This window comes from Quercus suber, unplaced genomic scaffold (genome assembly GCF_002906115.3).
Source record: "Quercus suber isolate HL8 unplaced genomic scaffold, Cork oak 2.0 scaffold_447, whole genome shotgun sequence".
Lineage (NCBI taxonomy): Eukaryota > Viridiplantae > Streptophyta > Magnoliopsida > Fagales > Fagaceae > Quercus > Quercus suber.
The window spans coordinates 152,689-164,081 of record NW_027069898.1 but is presented as its reverse complement, the minus strand read 5'-3'; positions in this window follow the sequence as shown (position 1 = coordinate 164,081).

The following is an 11,393-nucleotide window of genomic DNA, read 5'->3' as shown; positions in this document are numbered from 1 at the left end:
TCTAACACACTTATCTGTTTTATGCCTCTTTCATACACTTTTTGCACATTTTCCTTCCATTGCTTGTTTGCTGATTTCTTATATTTGCCTTTGAATGTACACATATGAAGCGAGGACACGTGGAGCTAGGGCATGGTCTCCCAAGCGCAAGCAAAAAAGGTGAGGATACAAGCATGTGGTTAAGCCAAGCAGTAATGTTCAATAGATTTAGGAGTTTAGCCTTTCCCTTTGGTTATGAACTCTTTTAAACCCCCTTCCTTCCTCCCTCCTCTCTCTCTTAAATGGATTGTATTAGGTATATCATGTCATGTATCATTCGTCCTCACCTCTAGAGTATGGCGACCCCTGTTTACTTCCCTACACCTATATTTTAAGCCATTCTCTAGGGATGTAGGCATTTAATTTCCTAATATGTGTGCTTGCATTGTGCATGATGTATGTATATATATGCCTACTCGACCCTCTTCCATGTGATTGTCATAGTTTGTGTCACCTAAGGCAAAGTGAAGCCTAATTTCCACCATGAAAGTAAGGTGACATGTCGCCAGATTTTCACTGCAGAAATCTAGTACTTGCCCGAATGCCTTAGGAAAGTATAGATTGGGACTATACCCATTAAAAAGACAAATCTCAAAGTCCCCATGCATGCTAAGCCCTAAAAGCCAATGCCAAAATCATGTTTTTTACTACCAATCTCTAAAAATTAAGGTTTTATCAAAACAAAGGACTGTTCTTGGACAAGCGTTGTGGGGTGCCATCCACATTAGATTAGGAAAAATGCCCTTTTTCTTAGCCTAGGATTGGTAATAAAATCAGCTTGAAAAAGTTGACCAATCACTTCTTAGAAAAACCCAATGACTGGTGGCGACTTCACTTACCTCTGGTAATTCTCTTAAAATTTGGCGAAGATTCCTGCCACACCTCCAAAGGTAGACAAACACCGTCCTCCACCGCGCGTGAGAGAGAGAGAGAGAGAGAGAGAGAGAGAGAGAGAGAGAGAGAGAGAGAGAGAGAGAGAAAGAAAGAGAGAGAGAGAGAGCACCCGAAGCTCTACGTGAACCACCTCACAATCATTCAAGAAAGGCTTCCAATGGGCCCTGCACATGCGAGAGTGTCGCCACGATAAGTGGTCGAATGAAAGCCCGATGGTTCTCTATTCTAGGCCGGGCGTCGACAGTTGGCAATGTCTGTTTTACTTTCCTGCTTTGTGTGATGGCATTGTGCATGATGTATGTATATATATATTATATGCCTGCTATTGATGTCGTATTTTGTCCGCCCTTGATTTGCATGCTGGACCCCGAAAAATCCAAAAATATCATTTTCTTTCCATAGGACTGTGAGAACATCTAGAATGACATGGTGTAACCTGTTCGGACACTAGAGCACCTAAAGTGCCTTTTTCAGCCAAAATGATCAAAATGTGTTGGCAAATGTTGCTCTCCAAGTTTAAGTGTTTGTGACAAGAAAGGCCATTAAGGGCCAGGCCATAGTCGATTACCTAGCGGACCAGCTGCTGAATGATCCAGAACTTTCAAAATCCCTCCTCCTTGATGAGGATGTCATGGCGCTAGAGCCAAAACTAGATAATGTGGAACTGTGGCATTGGAAGCTATATTTTGATGGAGCTGCCAATTCTAATGGAAATGGAGTGGAAGTAGTCTTAGTTTCCCCCAAGGGCCAGCAAATCCCTTTTTCAGTCAAGTTGAATTTTGATTGCACTAAGGACGTCGCAGAATATGAAGCGTGCATAGTCGGCTGGCAAGTGGCCCTAGATTTCGGCACCTATGAGTTGAGCATCTTTAGAGATTCCCTATTAATCATCTCCCAAAATTGAAGGAAAATGGCAAGCCCGAGACACCAAGTTGATTCCATATCAGAAATGTGTCAACCGCTTAATTCCAAAATTTTGAGACATCACATTTGCTTATTAACCCCAAGCACACAACCAGTTTGCAGATGCCTTAGCTACCTTGGCTAGCATGGTCAAGTTATTAGAAGTAGATGATTTATGGCAATTGCGCATAGAAGTCTATGGCATTCCAGCCTATTGCATGAACATCGAAGAATTCATGAGTGTCGAAGTCGAAGCCGACGGAAAGCCATGGTACCATGATATCAAGTCTTATATCAAGAACAGTGAATACCCGTCCAATGCAACAGACAGTGAAAAGAAGTTTATCCAGTGCATGGCCTACCAATTTTTCTTGAGTGGAGAAATCCTGTACAAAGGAACCACAATTCTACCTTGCTTCAATGCGTAGATGCCTTTGAGGCTAATCATTTGATGGAAGAGATGTATGAAGGCTTACTTGGAGCTCATGCCAGTGGACCCCTATTGGCCGATAAGATTATGAGAGTCGGATACTATTGACTCACCATGGAAAGTGATTGCATTAAACATGTGAGGACATGCCACCGTTTTCAAGCCTATCAAGACAGGAAGAATGCTCCCCCTCACCCTTTGCACTCTTTAGCAGCACTATGGCCCTTCTTAACCTAGGGTATGGATGCCATCGAACCTGTGATTCCAAAAGCTTCAAATGGTCATCAGTACATTTTAGTGGCCATCAAATATTTTACAAAGTGGGTGGAAGCCACTTCATACAAAAGTGTCACTCAAGCAATGGTAGCCTGGTTCTTGAAACATTACATTATTTGCCACTGGGAGAGCTCATTACAGATAATGGGGCAAACCTAAATGGGAAAATGATCCAGCAACTCTGCCAACAAATCAAGATTGAGCACACAATTACAATTCCCTGTCACCCTCAAATGAATGGTCAGTGGAAGCCGTTAACAAGAACGTAAAGAAAATCTTGGTGAAGATGACAAACACATACAAGGATTGGCATAAGTACTTGTCGTTTGCTTTGTGATTGTATCACACTTCTGTTTGTGCTTCCACGAGTGCGACCCCGTATTCATTAGTATATGACATGGAAGCCATCCTCCCCGTAGAGGTAGAGATCCCCTCTCTCAGAATTTTATCTCAAATAGAGCTATCAGAAGCTAAATGGGCCCATTCCTAATATGAACAACTAAAAATGATAGATAAAAAGTGCATGACCGCAATGTGCCATGGACAGTTACACCAACACGTGTCGAGTGAGCATTCAACAAGAAAGTTAGACCCAAGGTCTTCGAAGAAGGTGATCTAGTCTTGAAGAAGTGCAACCAGGCCATGCCTGATCATAGAGGAAAGTTTGCCCTAAGTTACGAGGGCCTATATGGACGGGCATGATTTCAATATGCCCACCAATTCTGACATCGTCATACAGTACTTTGCATGAAAGAGCCTCTCAGTGCACCTCATTTCTATATTTTTGTGTCAACCAAAAAAATAAAAAATAAAAAGGTAGATCAAAAATCGAAAAGGGCGGTCTACGCAAAAGGAGAGCCAAAAGAAAGAGAGAGTGAGAAAATACAAAAGTTAGGTTGAAAACCCGAAAAGGCAATGTAATACCCCAATTTTATTTTTATGATTATCACCGTACCTTGTCATTTTTAATAGAGTTGAGGTACTATATGTGTGTGCACAGTAAGATGGGAGTAGACAATTTTGTGGTGCTACAAATAGGTGAGAAAATTAAAGTTTTAGTGCATACAATTTAGTGCAGCAATTAAAATAATAAGTAAATAAATAAAATATGAAGATGTTTTATGGGCTTCTTGGAGACTAAAGAGATAAGCTCAAGTGGGTTTTAAACTCCAACCCCCTACCCCAGCAAGCCCATATCTCTAATGCCTTAAAATATATGGTGGAGGAAAAGATAAATTAAGGTTTTTATAAGAAAGGTATTATCACTAAGCAGGCTAGGAGCTATATTTTTTCTTGGAGTTAATTGAAGAGGCAAATAATTGTTCCAAGTATGATTTTTCATCTATTAGAAACAGAGAATTTATAAGAGTTAGAATTTGATCTTAGGAACGTTAGTGATGTTTAGATTTTTCAAAGGGATATTTTTTCCTAGAACTATTGTTTACACTTTTAGGTTAGTGTTTACGAACTTCATTCTTGAATTGAGCCACGGAATTACAAGTTCTAATCTATGAATATGGCTTACATTTTTCTTTCAGATATGTACATATATATATATATATATATAATAAGTCAATGATATTGCCCACTGTCTTTCATTGAGGTTATATGCTGTTAAACCCATTGGGAGACATATTTGTATATATATTAAATCTTAGAATTGGCCTTTGTGTGTATGGCTTTCACGTTGTCCACCGGGTCCCTAGAACAAGTTTTGTTCCCTAGGTTCAACACTACTACAATTGTTATGAAGGATACTGACAAACTTGATTCTTATTTGAATTGTAATTTCATCCCAAAATATTGTGATATTAAATCCATGAACAAAGTCATATTAGATTTGGCCCATAGTTTTCACTGGGGTTATATATTAAATCCTGAAGTATTGGCTACTACCTTTGAGTTTTGATAAATTCAAGGAAACATATTTTTGGGTAGAGATGCTTTGCATTAGTGTTATCATTTAGTTCAGCAAAGTATAGTCTTAGTGAGTCAGTTTGTATAATTCAGTAAGATTTATATTTTATGGAGGATATTAAGTAATTTTCGTGATTGAATATAGCTCCTATTTAAAAGTGTTTTGAGACTTTTTGGAGGGTGTTTCGGATGGACTTTCAGAGTGATTCAAGTGCTGTAAGTAATTATGCATCATATGTGCAATTTTGTTCATTAGGTTCTTAGATGTCAAAGGTTTTCAAAAGTTATGTTTTAAGCTTTTAGTTACTAAAGTTTATCAAAAGCATTTTTACATCATTGAAAGATAAACTTCGACCTTTAAATAATGTTTTAAAAAGAAACTTTGAATTCTAAATAACGTTTTGAACGTTCGAATCTCATTTAAAAGATAAGTTATAAACTAAACTATTCTCATAAAATAATTGAGTTTCAAAGTAAGTTTTCTAAAAAGGTTCTTGTTCTTTAAATTTGTTAAAACCAAGTGATTTCAAAGTCATATTCCTATTCTCCAAACAGTATTTAAAATGTTTCTTTTAGCAAACAGTTCCTATTTGTTCCCTAAGGGAGTCAAACATCCTTTGATTCTATTTCAATTCAATATTGTGATATTCAATATGTCTCTATATCTAGAATAATTGTTAATATTAAGAAAATTATTCTATTTTGTATATATTTTATTTTGTGATATGTGACTCAAAATGAGTGTTTTTAGAATTGATCAGATATATGTGTAAATCCGCTCACAAAATTGTATGTGAAAATATGTGTTGATCCCTCACCAGTAGGGGTTAGATGTTGGTATCCGCTCACAGGATTGTATGTGAGAATATGTGATGTGTATATGTGACACTGTGCTCTGATCAATTATTTGTATGTGTTTTCGAATGACTTAAGATTTGATTATATATGTATTAAGTGGTTCTTTATATGTTTGGAAAACTATATTGATATTTTGAGTGAAATTGTGAAATCAAACTCATGCTTTGCTTGACTTTATTCTGTTATGTATTCTGTATAATCACTTACTAGATGTGTGGCTCACCCCATCAATTACTGTTTTTAGATTAAAGTGTAATTGGGAATACAAAACCTTTGGATCACTTGTGAGGTGCAATCAAAAGTTAGTTGAACTACGTGATGACCTGATCCTTCCTAGTCAGGTACATAGGCAGCCATTTTGGTTCGGTCACGTCTTAAAGAAAAATTAGTCAATTGTGCCTACTTGAATTCTTGGTCAAGTTCAGAAAATTAGATGGATCCAGCATCCAAGATAAGATGTGAAGATGCCTCCGAGATTGCTCTATGTCTACAATACCGCCACGACCTGGTGGTTTGCTCAAAATGGTCTGGCTTATGCCAATGGGAATGTACCTCAATGGGAAAAGGAAAATATCCATCTTGAATAGGATGTATCCTTGGAAAAATAAGATATTGATATGCATGGATTTTACATCTATCACTTATTTGTATAATCTTGCATTTTCAAAGCATTTGCCTGCATATTCATTAACATGCCTATATTGTGCCATTTTGTTTCTCTCATGCATTTTGGTATTAAAACATGAAATCTCATCTCATAGATATATCCTGAATATCATCATAGAAATTCCTCTCCACCATCTCTCGGTTTCTAAGCATGCCTAACAGACTAGACTATGCTTTAAGAACTCAAACAAAAAGAGGAAGGCTTTATGCAATTGCCTAGCAATTTACGAATGACATTTCCATACATGGTGGGATACTAACTACATAGCTCATGTGCAAAAAAAAAAAAAAGCAGAAAAGAACACTAGCAAGTCAAACATGGCCCAAGTGATCAAACACAGCCTAGCACAATCTCCCAAAACTAGTACAGAGAATCAGGTCATCATGAGCATAAGTGCGAAGTAACCCAGCTGCATCAAAGCCCAGGTCTCTGGCAACCCCTCTGAGTCTGTAATGTGAATGTCGAAGACAGACCAACTCTCTCTCTATCATGGAATCAAAAGTAGAGCCTTGTCTCTCAACCTCTAGCAAAGCCTAGAAGGTGCCCACCTCTGCAGTAGCATCTCTCAAAGCCTTCTCCCTCTCAGCTAGCTCAGTCTGAAGGTGACGGAAGGCCAACTACAGCTCACTAGTCTCATCACCCTCTCGCCCATACTCCATGCTCAAAGTAGAATAAATGTAGGCCTTCGCCCATAATAGTTTAAATGCTAAACCATCGGCTTTGCTGCTAGCCTCAACCCTACTGGCCTTCAATGTGGCCCTCTCTTCATCCCAAGTATGATCTACAACAGCTAATCTTTGAGGTTTTTTACTACCTTGGAGTAAAGATTCCTCTGTTTTAGCACCCGCCGTAATGTGCGGTCGGCCCAACAGTGAACCAAATTGTCTGAAACTCTCTCTTATGCAACTGAGATGACACAAATCCTACATTGGGGTAGTTTATCTTTGTCCATCTCATTCAACACTTCCGAACATCGTGAACCTCATTTTTCTAAGCCCGGTTCACCTGATTCAAGGGTCAGTTTAGCCCTGGTAATCAAAGCTCACAATAGAAGGACACTAGAACTCGTTCTCTGCCATCCAACGGCTTTTTAGCTTATTTGGAGGACAGGGGGAGTCATTTCTCATGATGTTGCCTCAAGAAACCTGTCTTTGAATTGATAGCCGGCCCGGGCAATAAAAGGAGCAATTAGTGCATACTACCTCATGGCGTGTCTAAGGAGCTTTCGTTTAGAATGTCCGCATTCATTACCAGCATTTGGTAGGTCTATGAAGTCAAGGCCATTTTCAGCCAGTCTACAAGCTTGGAACCCTGCAAAACCCTAAACTGGGGCAATTTATTTTGCGCGGTTTTGTCCACCTTGTCCAATATACAAGAATGGGTCTATCTCGCTGAGGATGTATCCCTCATGTCAAGAATTGTATGAAACCCTAAATTACAGCAGTTTATTTCACGCGGTCTCTCCGTTCTCTCTCTCCCCAATGGGACGATCATTGTCAGAAACCACTGATAAATCTGTGAAACTGCGGTAGTGCATACATATAGTAACAGCCCTTTAAAAGGCAACACCCAAAATCATACATGTAAGTCTTACCTGAAGGCATTGTTTCATGCGAACAACAACAGCCCCTTGAAAGGCGATTTATAGAATTATACATCAGTAGCCCCCTCAAAGGAAATTTTCTAGAATTGTACATATAAGTCCTACCTAGAGGCATTGTTTCTTGCACACATCAGTAGCCCTTTTAAAGGCAACACCCAGAATCGTACATGTATGTCCTAACTAGAGGCATTGTTTCTTACACACATCAACAACCCTTTTAAAGGTGACATCCGGAATCATACATGTGAGTCCTACCTAGAGGCATTTTTTCATGCATACATCGGCAGCCCTTTCAAAGGCGACCTTCAGAATAATACATGTAAGCCCTACCTAGAGGCATTGTTTCTTGCATACGTCAGCAACCCTTTTAAAGGCGACATCCAAAACCATACATGTAAGTCCTACCTAGAGGCATTGTTTCTCACACACGTTGACAACCCTCTCAAAGGCGATTTTTCCATGGTGATTTAGTAGCCCTCTCAAAGGTATTTTTCTATGGTTGTACATATAAGTCCTACCTAGAGGCATTGTTTCATGCACATGTTAGCAGCCCTTTCAAAAGCGACATCCAGAATTGTACATGTAAGTCCTACCTAGAGGCATTGTTTCTTGGACACATCAGCAGCCCTTTTAAAGGCGACCTTCAGAATTATACATGTAAGTCCCACCTAGAGGCGTTGTTTCTTGCACACATCAACAACCCTTTTAAAGGCAACCTTCAGAATTATATATGTAAGTCCTACCTAGAGGCATTGTTTCTTGCAGGTGTCAACAACCCTTTTAAAGGCGACATCCAAAATCATACATGTAAGTCCTACCTAGAGGCATTATTTCTCACACACGTTGGCAGCCCTCTCAAAGGTGATTTTTCTATGGTGATACGGCAACCCTATCAAAGGAAATTTTTCTATAGTGATACAGCAGCCCTCTCAAAGGTGATTTTTCTATGGTTGTGCATATAAGTCCTACCTTGAGGCATTGTTTCTTGCACACATAAACAGCCCTTTTAAAGAAAACATCCAAAATTATACATATAAGTCCTAACCAGAGGCATTATCTTTCATATACATCAGCAACTCTCTTAAAGGCGACTTCCTAGAACTGTGCATGTAAGTCCTAATTAGAGGTATTGCTTTTCACATATGTTGGTAGCCCTCTCAAAGGCACTTTTCCTAAAGTCATGCATCAGCCCTCTCAAAGTCGACTTCCTAGAACTATTTATGTAAGTCCTAATTAGAGGCATTGTTTTTCACATATATCGGCAACCCTCTCAAAGGCACTTTTCCTAAAGTCATACATCAGCCCTCTCAAAGGCAGTTTCTAGAATCATAAATGTAAGTCCTAACAAGAGGCATTGTTTCATACATACACCATGAAGCTACAGAGAGATAATATCATACATCAAGGCCCACTATGGGGCAATATAATACACAAATGTCTAGGCCTATCAAGAGGCGATACACAATATACATACATAACTAGCCCACTATGGGGCAATGTCTACAAGATATATGAAGAATACATACAAGCCCATGTAAGGACTACATCATGCTACAACAAGAAGCTAACCTTACTGGGAATCATCATCTCTAAAGGAGTCACTAATAAACTAGTTGACATCGTCATTGATAATGCACAGAAAATCAGTAGGCTGAATGCTCCAGGCTTCAATGGATTAGGGGTTGTTTGAAAGGCCTGAAAAGAAAGAAACACATGATTAAAAGTGACTGGGGTGAACCGGCCAAGAACCCTTCAATGCTTAAGTTAGTTTTTTCTTAGAACTTAAGAATTCCAACTTTTAAGAAGTAGTGGAAACTTGGCCAGTTCACCCTGGTCACCTTTGATCTTGTGTTTCTTTCTTTTCAGGCCTTTCAAACAACCTTTAATCCATTAAAGCCCAGAGCATTCAGCCTACTAATTTTCTATGCATTATCAATTGGCGCCATCTGTGGGGGCATTGCTAGGTACAAATACAACTCCTCACCTGGTATGGATGGACTTAGTAAGGGGGTCGTGGTAAGATAGACTTTAAGATTTTGGAAGGCCTTTTGACACTCGTCTGTCCATTTAAATTCCTTTTTGAGAACCTTGAAAAATGGAAAACACTTATCAGTTGCCTTTAAGACAAATCTGTTAAGGGCTACAACTCGTTCCGTGGGAGACTGGACGTCCTTAATATTCCTTGGTGGCTTTATATTAAGTATCGCTTGGATTTTATCAAGATTTGCTTTAATTACCCTATGTGAAACCATGAACCCAAGAAATTTTCCTGATGAAACTTCGAAAGCACGCTTGCTTGGATTCAACTTCATGTTATATCATCTCAACATATCAAAGGTCTCTTGAAGGTCATCCAGATGCTTTTTCTCGTCCCAGATTTTCACCAACATATCATCTACATATATTTCTACATTTTATCCAATCTGAGACCGAAACATATGGTTAACCAGCCTCTGGTAGGTTGCCCCCGCGTTCTTCAAACCGAAGGGCATAACCTTGTAGCAAAACAGACCTTGACTAGTAACGAAGGATATCTTCTCTTGATCTGCCTCCATCTTTATCTGATTATACCCAGAGAAGGTGTCCACGAAGCTTAGCAACTGGTGACCTACCATTAAATCTACCAACTGATCAATGCGTGGCAAAGGATATCACAACTTTAGACATCTGAGAAAAACTTAAAAGGAAAACCTAAAGTCGAAGATGAAGAAAATACCTGTTTCTAAATGAGGAAGGCCTAAGGACGCAGGAAGACTTCTAGACGAGGAGTTGGATGACAAATGTCAAAGGAGAGAATTTTAGAAATGTGAAAGGGTAGGAGAGGAATTCTACTATTTTTAGGCAACGAGGCTTGGCATCTAAAATGACACGACCAACCATATGAAGCCACATGGCATTTTTATTGAAAGATGAAATGACATGATTAAAATACATCAAATTAGGCCACGTGTCAACAACAACAACAACAACAACAACAACAACAAAAAGAGGTGTTCTAATAATAGACAACACAAGGACAATGGGGTAACTGATGGGGATAAGGAACAAATATATCTCATCCTTGCATTGTCGTCCAAATCATATAAGAAGCTACAAAAATTGGGCCATCTCTAGTTTGTCCAAGATGTTGTCCAACTCTAGAAAGGTCATCCATCATGAGAAAGTCATCCAATCTAAGAAAGTCGTCCAGCATAGAAACACCTAGACGACCCCTCAACACTTAGAAAATCTTTGGAATGAATTTAAATGCAAAAGTTTATAATTCAAACCACATTCTACTATTTCAAAGAATGAGCGAAATCCTTATTCATCGCTTTAACTTCTCACTAAACTCTTAACTTCTAATGGCAGTTATAGAAGATAAGATTAAATCTTCTAACTTCTATAGCAGTTGTAGAATTTAGGTCTGAACCTTGTAACTTCTATACGATTTGAGGAAGTTACCAATCAAGTAACCACTCAAAGGCTAACTATATAAAGCCTCATCCACATCAAACAAAAGTAAGTTTCCACCCATCCTCAAAAGTTGGAATTCTTGAGTTCTAAGAAAAAACTAACTTAAGCATCAAAGGGTTCTTTGCTGATTCACCCCGGTCACCTTTGATCGTGTGCTTCTTTCTTTTCAGGCCTTTTAAACAATCTCTAATCCATTGAAGCCCGAAGCATTTAGCCTACTGATTTTCTGTGCATTATCAGTCATCATCAGAAGAAAAGTCCCCATGGAATGTAGCATAAATGGGGGCCTTCCCTCAGTCTCCTCTGGAACTCACCTTCCAAGACATAATCTACAAAACAACCAGAAATTC